Raw genomic sequence first — 9,234 nt, forward strand, 5'->3', positions numbered from 1 at the left:
CTCTCTCTCTCTCTCTCTCCCCCCTTCCTTCTCTTTCCTTTCTCTCCCTTCCTTTCTTTCTTTCTCTCGCTCTCTCGCTCTCGCTCTTCTTTTCTTTCTGACAGAGTCTCTCGTTCTGTTGCCCTGGCTAGAGTGCCATGGCGTCAGCCTAGCTCACAGCAATCTCAAACTCCTGGGCTCAAGCGATCAGACTGCCTCAGCCTCCCGAGTAGCTGGGATTACAGGCATGTGCCAGCATGCCCAGCTAATTGGATATACGTGTGTGTGTGTGTGTGTGTGTGTGTATATATATATATATATATATATATATATATTTTTTTTTTTTTTTTTTTTAAACAGAGTCTCACTCTGTTGCCCAGACTAGAGTGCCGTGGCGTCAGCCTAGCTCACAGCAACCTCAAACTCCTGGGCTCAAGCGATCCTACTGCCCCAGCCTCCCGAGTACCTGGGACTACAGGCATGCGCCACCGTGCCCGGCTAATATTTTTCTGTATATATTTTTAGATACTGTTTCTGTATATATTTTTAGATATATAGTTTCTTTCTATTTTTAGTAGAGATGGGGGTCTCGCTCTTGCTCAGGCTGGTCTCGAACTCCCGACCTTGAGCGATCCACCCGCCTCTACCTCCCAGAGTGCTAGGATTACAGGCGTGAGCCACCCCGCCTGGCGTGTACGTTCTGTATTCACAGACAGACGGAAGGCAGGGAGAATGTTACCCTTTCAAAGCCCGCCCTGCTCGCCTCTCAGCCCACCGATGGCACTCTGAATCCCGTGGCATTCCTTCACTCAGCTGAATTCTTCAGCACCCGACCCCCCCCCCCTCGCCCCACCCCCGTGCCACGGGAGTTCGTTCTCATGGCAGAGCCATCGAGGCTGTTGCCACACGTGTTGTAGGTGCCTAGGCAGACTGTGCCCTGGCCCCGAGGAGGTACGGAACCGCCTATCGCCTCGGGAGGGAGGGACAAGATGTGTCCGTGTCCAAGGCGACGTCCTGTCGATCACGAGGAGGCCTGCAAAGGCTCGTATCTGCCAGGCATTGAGCCACATGACATGAAACACCGGTGTGTTCCTTCACTTAGGTGGTGTCGCGTGTTGATACTCACAGAGGATGATAAACCCACTCGCATGCCGGCTGAGCCCCCTGTGTCTCCTCCTCTATCCACTGAGGGAAAAAACCGCAACGAAAGGTAGAGAACCACAGGGTGGGAAGAGAGCCCGTCGCTCTCCCTATGTGACCGTCCGGAGTGCTCGTTCAGATGGGAGGAGGTGTGTTTGTGTGTGTATGTGTGTGTTTCATTGATTTTGGTGCCATCTTTTCTCTGCAGCTGCGTCAGAGGACAGCGATTTTTCCGATTTTCACTCCGCTGAGTGAATTGCCTTTTGAAGAGAATGTCCACAGGAAGCCTACGGTTCTCCCGCGTGGGTGGCCCTCCTCTAGAAATGAATCTCGTTTCTTGAACGGAGGGGACTTGTTGACGCCATCATGCTTTCGGGACGACTTCTCAGACGCTAGCTTTGGACCGCAACATAGGTGCCCCCCGACATTGCCTCAAGGGTTCCGTGGTGCCTCCTGTCAAGAGACCCCACCGACCGTCCCCAGCCTGCCCGCTCAAGGGAGCCGGGCCCCTTCTGATCTGTCCGCCCGCCGTGAAGCTCCCTCCCGAGGGTCGGAAAGCCCACCTGTTTCCCAGTTCGGTTGAATGATGGGGCACCCGGGCAGGGCACTGGCACCGAGTGACTCCATTCTGAGTCTGTCTGCTCTGTGGGGCGGGGGCGGGTGGGAGGGGGGGCAGTTCCGTCTCGACCGGTGGCCTCCTACCGACTGACTCTATGGGACGGACCATTCTCACTCAGGATCGTGTAACCTTCTTGGCCTAGGCACATCCCGGCACTGAAAGCCACTTTTCGGGGACACTCTCCCACGTACAGATAGATGGCCTGCACGAGTGCTCTTCCTTTCTCGAAACACTGGAAATCTGTCCTCAATTTTACCTGACCTACCTGACGGTGTGTGATAAAGGAGCATAGAACCCTCAGCCACCCTCCACCTTCCCGCTGCCACGAGAGACAGTGCCGAGCGTGAAATTCTATCCCTGACTCTCTGTGTCCACCGTTCTCTGGGTAGGGAAAGAACTTAACCAGATAGGCCCTATCGGTCGCTTATCTGTTCTGATAGTTTTGTGGCAGCCATTTCTTTCCCCCTTTCTTTTCTATTTCTGTCTCTCTCCCCCACCCCCGCCCCCAAATTCTTTCTACGAAGACGTTTAGGATGTCAGATTCTGGCCACATGCCCCCCCTAGGCATAGGGGGGCCAGCATAGACAAAGGTCTTCGGTACCAAGTGTTCATTCCACGGTGACAGATATTGCCACTCTTGTATTGACCAGGGCGAGATCGTGAGTGGGTCAACTCTGAAACTCCCTGTACTCTACTTCTCTCTTGGGTAGGTCCCTGCCCCAACCCTCCGGCTTCTAGCACACACCCAGGGGCACTCTCTCCTCTCTGGATAAAGTTCCAGATGATCCGATCCGCTCCGAGGCGGAAGGGGAGCTGGCCGGGCCACCCACTGTGCGCCCCACCCCCACCCCGCCCCACCCCCGTCAGTCATAGGGTCCGTTCTTTTCAGGATGACACCGGCAGCGGTTGCTGGGTGTCACCTTGCGGCCACTTTGATCAGACCTCGGGATCTGGAAAGTCAGGTGACGTTGGGAGTTTAAGAGCTGACTCCCGGGAGGTGTGGAGGGCGGGGAGGAGAGCACGGTCCGGACGGTCCCACCCTCTTCTTCCCGGGCCCGCAGCTCTGGGCCCGCCCGGGGCAGCCCTAGCCTCTAGCGGGTCTCCGCCCACCCGCCCTGTTGTCTGCGGGAGGCGCCCCTCCTCCCGCTCTCTGCCTCCTCCCGGGACCGTAGGCCTCTGCCCGTCGTCTTTTTTATTTTTATTTTTTCCCTTTTGTTTGTTTCTCTTTTATCTTGTTTTTTAGGCTTATCGAATATCATGTCGTATAAAAACTTAAATCACAGAATGAATTATATTATATAACAAGATGTGGCTTTTTATCCTACGCCGAGAACGATGAATTTTTCTCTTCGTGTCCATTTTCCTGTCCTGGAAGAAATACAAAGTTGCTCGTGATACTTCCCCATCATCTTCCAGTTTCCCCCACTGTCAACACGATGTATTCGATCGTATATCTTTGTGTGTGCACGTGGGCGCCTGTACCTATTTCTTTTCGGCATCAGTCTCAGGTCTTTTGGCACCTAGGGGGGAAAAAGGAGAAACCAATAAAGGACAGAAAGACGTTCTGTCGTTTTACGCTCCCCATCACCACCACCACCACCACCACCACCACTTTTGGGAGCTTGTAGTCTGGCCTATGTCCCCAAGGCAGGTTAAATCTTTTCTTAAAACTCCCAAGTGGTCCCCTGCCCCGCCCCCCCCCAGGTGGGCGGCCGGCAGAGTTCACAGGCTTTGTTTTTGGCAGAGCCTGGACGATTGAAATAATTAACCACAATCATCGCTAAAGCTGAGAACCCCTCCCCCCCTCATTAAAAGCTCTGTATTTCTGCCTAGCCCTGTGTTCGGGGAAATTCGGAGGCTTGAGATGGGAAGGTCTACCCTATTTTCTCCTTTACCGGCAAAATAGACTCTCTCTTTCCTTCCTCCTCAAACAGCTTGTCCTCGTTATTCGGCCTCGTGGGCAGGTGGCCGAGCTTTCGGTAACACCAAGTCTTCTAAGTTGTGTTGTGTTATCGGTCTTGTTTTCTTTCTTTTCTTTTCTTTTCTTTCTTTCTTTTTTTTTTTTTTTTTTTTTTTTTTTGAGACAGGATTTCTTTCACTCTGTCCTCTCCCAGGCCGCCTTGGCCTGATTGTAGCTCACAGCAAGCTCCAAATCCAGGGCTTAAGTGATCCTCTCTGCCTCAGCCTTCTGAGTAGCTGGGACTATAGGCAAATGCTGCCACACCCGCCATAATTTTTCTTTTTTCTTTTTTTTTTTTTTTTTTTTTTTGTTGGTAGAGATGAGGTCTCATCGTGTTACCCAGGCTGGTCTCCAGCTGCTGGGCTCAAGTCACGCTCCCGTCTCTGCCTCCCAAGTTGCGGGGATCACGGGCATGAGCCACCATGGCCAGCCAGGTTATTTAAAGGCGATCGCTTTGCTATCCTGATACAAAACCCCAAATGTGCGAGTTTAAGGCACCAGACGGAGGGAGTCCCCACACTACATTGTCACGAACATTGAGGGTGGCTCACGAAACAGCTGGGATGTGGCCACACAGTAGTGATCGAGGCGATATATTCTAGTGGGATAGCAGAAATATAGAATGTCCTGAAGACACTAAATGTCGGAATGCCACAGCAGTCAATGGCTGACAAACTTCCATTCCATTGTGTCATGGTAGGCGGCTTACTTTTCTCCTGCTCCCTCGGTATGATTAAGGCCTGACGTAGAAAATGTCTACGTCTCATCCAAATCCATCGAGACGATGGAAGGGGGAACTGGGAGAGGAATAAAGAAAAACAAGAGAGGGAGAAGCGAAACAAGAGAGAAGGGGGCCGAGGAGGAGAAGGAGGAAACTGCCTCCCCTGTCCCCATGCTACCCAATTAATAAATGAAGAATGGCCTCTTCCCTCCTCTTCCCAACCCCTAACTATGCCTGGAGGTGTATCGTAGGCCTACAGTCCTAAGAAATGTACAACTACTGATAGTAATGGGAAGAAATGCAGTCTAATAGGTTTCTGTGCAGTGGGACACCCAGGCCAGGGCACTTACGGTGAATGGAGCTTGCAGGGCGGGCGGGAGGTTGCTCTGGGTGAGTCTGTGAGTTGGCGGTGAGTGGTGAGTGAATGTGAAGGCCTAGGACATTACTTACTGTAGGTTTTCATAAACCCTGGACACTTAGGCCGCACGACATTTACCTTTAGAAATTTCTTTCTTCAATAATACATTAACCTTAGCTTACTGTAAGTGTTTTCACTTCATAAACTTTTCCATGGTGGTTTGGTTTTTTTTTTTTGTCTGTCTGTTTGTTTGTTTGTTTGTTTGTTTGTTTTTCTTTCTTTTAAACTTTTGGACTCTTTGGCAACACCACGACTTAAAACACAAATGCGTTGCACTGTTGTACACAGATATTTTCTTTCTCTGTGTCCTTATGTGTTCCGTAAGCTTTTTCCTACTTTTAAAGTTTTTATCGTTCTATGCACTTTTCAAAATAATAAAAACTAAAACAGAGAGGGGGGGTGGGAGAGGGAAGGAGAGAAATACACACACATGAATATGTTTCCCAAGTGAACTGAGGAAGGGGGCCGAGTCAAGGTTCTCAGGGAGCCACCAGTGATGAAACGGTCAGGCTCAGAATCAGCATTGCAGAGTGGCTGCAGAGCCGGGGGGCCTGGACTGGCTACCTGGACGACACTCCGTGTTTGGTAACTTGGCGAGTCATAAATCCTCTTGAGCCTCAGCCTCTTCATCTGCAAATGCAGAAATCATGGTGCCTACCCCACAGGGATATTGGGCAGAGTGAAAAAGCAAATGCAGGCAAAGCCCGCAGAAGCACGCGTGGTAAACAGTAAGCCTTTAATCGTGGTCACAGTCGTTGTTATAGGATCATCTTCCTATGTCCTTGTCTTTTAAAGATTAGCAGAACCTCCCAGAAGATGAGAATGGGCTCCCCCTGAGCAAGTCTCGGCTGTAAAGTCACAGGCATGTTGAGCATGTGGCACAGAAGGCAGAATAAAAACCTGATCCCGGAACATTATGTTCCTGCAGGACATGAAATCATTGAAGGTATGGGAAATCCTACCTCATATCCGTTTTACTAGAACACCTATGATTGCGTACGCACATGGACGCACGCGCACCCCAAACTTTTTGAGCTTCACAAAACAGCGTAACCAAGGAACACACTATGATGCTTCTTAGCGATCTATTTAGGCCCAGGTTACTCGTCACTCTGAGCCTGCCTCCTTATCTGTCCAATGAGAATAGTGTTTGTCACAATTATCGTCATCGTCATCCTACCTAACGCTTCTGGTAAAATTGAAGTGTGAGAACACCCGCTAGACAGAAAATCCATGTTATCTCTCAATTTTTCTTCCTCCTGATTTCTATCTGAATCTGTGAGCTCGCTTTGGTTCACTTCGGTTTTTCAAGAGGCTCCGGTTACCTTCTCTCCCACCTATATCGGATTGGGTCTGACGGAAGAAAGAAGGAAAAAAAAAAAAAAAAAAAAACAAACATAGTAAAGAAAGCAGAACAACATTTGTTTCTGAAGCAACCGATCAAACATTGCTGATGAGCCGGTCTTTTCTATTTCAGTAAACCAAGGAGGCCTATTGTCACGAGGATGTGAGGGGCCCGGGTAAGATTGGATGATTACCCCTAAAGGAGACAAAGCAGACAGACTATGGCACATGTGATCTTAGCCAAGAGAATAAACAGTGACCTCTCTGCCGAGTTGGGCCTTAGCATACCAAAGGGAAATAAAGGTGTAATAGGATGCTCAATTTTTACTCTGGAAACAGAGGTTGGTTGGGCACTGAACTGAGAACACTGAATTTTTTACCCTCCTTGATATTCACATAGGCTTAGAGGAGGCAAAAAAAAAAAAAAAAAAAAAAAGAATACTGAGCCTATAAGTCATCCCTAAAACTCGGATTTTATGTTCCCTTGCCTTTTCATAACTGAGCAACACACAACATTAAAGAATGGACACAGGCCGGACGCGTTGGCTCAGGCCTGTAAACTTAGCACTCTGGGAGGCCGAGGCGGGAGGATCGCTCAAAGTCAGGAGTTCGAGACCAGCCCGAGCGAGAGTGAGACCCCCCGCCCCCGTCTCTACTAAAAATATAGAAAGAAATTGTCCAGACAACTAAAAATATATAGAAAAAAATTAGCCGGGCATGGTGGCACATGCCTGTGGTCCCAGCTCCTGGGGAGCCTGAGGCAGGAGGATCGACTGAGCCCAGGAGTTTGAGGTTGCTGTGAGCTAGGCTGACGCCACGGCACTCACTCTAGCCCGGGCAACAGAGTGAGACTCAGTCTCGGGGGGGGGGGGGAACCCAAAAACAAACAAACAAACAAACAAAATAAAAAACTGGAAGGGACACAGACTTCCACAGGTTTGTGTGTGGCCCCTTTTACTTATTAACGCTACAGGACCTTAATTATTTGTGCTCTGAATCTGATATTCAAATTATCCTTGTGGCCAACGCGTTTGAACAGTAGATGGTAGGGGAAGAAGAGTTCACCTCCTGAATAGATGACAAGTAACGGGAGTACTGGTGAAATTACAAGTGGCTTACGTTTACACACTGAAAATCCCAGTTAGCCGCTACCATGAGTTCAAAGAAGAGATCTAAATTTCTGACCCTATGACCCTAAAAGATATTTCCTCCCATGGTGTCACAGATAAAAATAAAACTGCATCCTAGCACTTTGGGAAGCCTAGGGGGAAAGGATCGCTTGAGGCCAGGAGTTTGAAGTTGCAGTGATCTATGATGATGCTACTGCACTTTAGTCTGGGAAACAGAGTGAGGGCCCGTCAAAAGAAAAAAAAGAAAGAGACAAAAAGAAAGAGAGAGAGAGAGAGAGAGAGAGAGAGAGAGAGACAGGAAGACACAAGGAAAGAAAGAAAGAGAGAAAGAAGAGAGGAGAAGAGAAGAGAAGCGTCAATCTATCCATTGCATTTTCTACCCTTTAGGTGACTGGGCTTCAGCAGGGTGATGTGATCTGACAAAGTTCATGTTGCTAAGAAATAAAGCACTGGGGTTCAAACTCTGAGTTTTCAAAATCCAGCATATCCCCCTACCCACCATACCGTGCCACCTCTGAGAGTGGATATCTCACAGAGGAGAGCTGTGGAGGCCATTCTTGGACAGACAGAGTCAAGTAGTGGAGACCATGGAGTCTCTGCTCTGCAGCCAGTCTAGAGACATATGGAGCCATTAACACTGCTTGTGAGGAAAATACCATGTCATAGGGAAACAGAAATATTTTCCGCCTTAGGCAGATACAATTTAGGAAAAGACCCGAAACCCCTCTTCCTCTAACAGTGCTTTCTGGTCAGATGCTGACCCCTTCGATTCACAGATTCAGATACATCATTCAATGCAAGCATTGTCAACAAGTCACTCTTTGCAGCTTTCTGAAATTTCTCGGATATAGCATACTTGTAAAGATGATCACTTATGTGAAGACACCACCCCTCCAGAAAAACAAAAACAAAACCAAAACAGAAGCCCACTTTTCTCTGCTGTGAAAACCAAGATCAGCTTTTATGAGATCCACTAAATTCACACAAGAAGTAAAATATAATCATACTGATATATGCAATTTTTCTCTTAGAACAGAATGCATGGTGCTCCTTATCGTCTCAGATACTGTCAACAGAAAGCACGCGGTGGATGAACAATCTCCGTGAGCTTTTCTACAGAGATGGGGGGGTGTGTGTGTGTGTGTGTGTGTGTGTGTGATAAATAATGAGGGTTGAGGAGCAGATAAATGACTGGGGGAAAACAACAACAGCAACAACAACAAAAACCACTTCCTGGTTCCTCGATGCAAGCATTCATTTAAAGGGTATACTCGTATGTATACCTAGGTGGAAAGTGGAAGCAGCTTTAAAAAAAAAAAAAAGAAAAATTGCTGCGAGCCCTGGTTATGATACGGCAATAAGCGCTAGCTCTTGGAAGGTGTAAAACATATTCACGGTGGCTTACGCCAATTTGGGATGTACAAAGACGAGCTTGAGCACCACCACCAACCAAAAATATGAATGAATACCTGGCTAGCGATCAGGATCAGACATAATAGAAAAGAAAAAGCTCCCAAGGCTAAAATAATGTGAACACGATTGACTCGTCCATGGAAAAGAACCCCAAATCACTGCAAAATAATTTAAAGAGTTTTATTCTGAGCCCAACGGCCGTGATCATGGCCCAGAGAGCTACGCCCAAGAAGCCTTGAGCAAGCGGACCCATTGTGGTGGGGTGGGTTACAGTTTGGCTTCATACATTTTAGGGAGACAGGAATTACATGTAAAATCACAAATCAAAACATGGAAGGGGTACATTGGTCTGGGCTGAAAAGGCAGGACATCTGGCAGTTGGGGGGGGCGGGGGAGGGAGGGTGCGGTGTTTACAGGTTTACAGCTGGGTTTAAAGATTCTTTGATTTGCAATTGATGACATAAATGAACCTCTGCCTAAAGGCTTTGCATCATGTTTTCAGTTAAGGTA

Source organism: Eulemur rufifrons, unplaced genomic scaffold (genome assembly GCF_041146395.1).
Source record: "Eulemur rufifrons isolate Redbay unplaced genomic scaffold, OSU_ERuf_1 scaffold_243, whole genome shotgun sequence".
Lineage (NCBI taxonomy): Eukaryota > Metazoa > Chordata > Mammalia > Primates > Lemuridae > Eulemur > Eulemur rufifrons.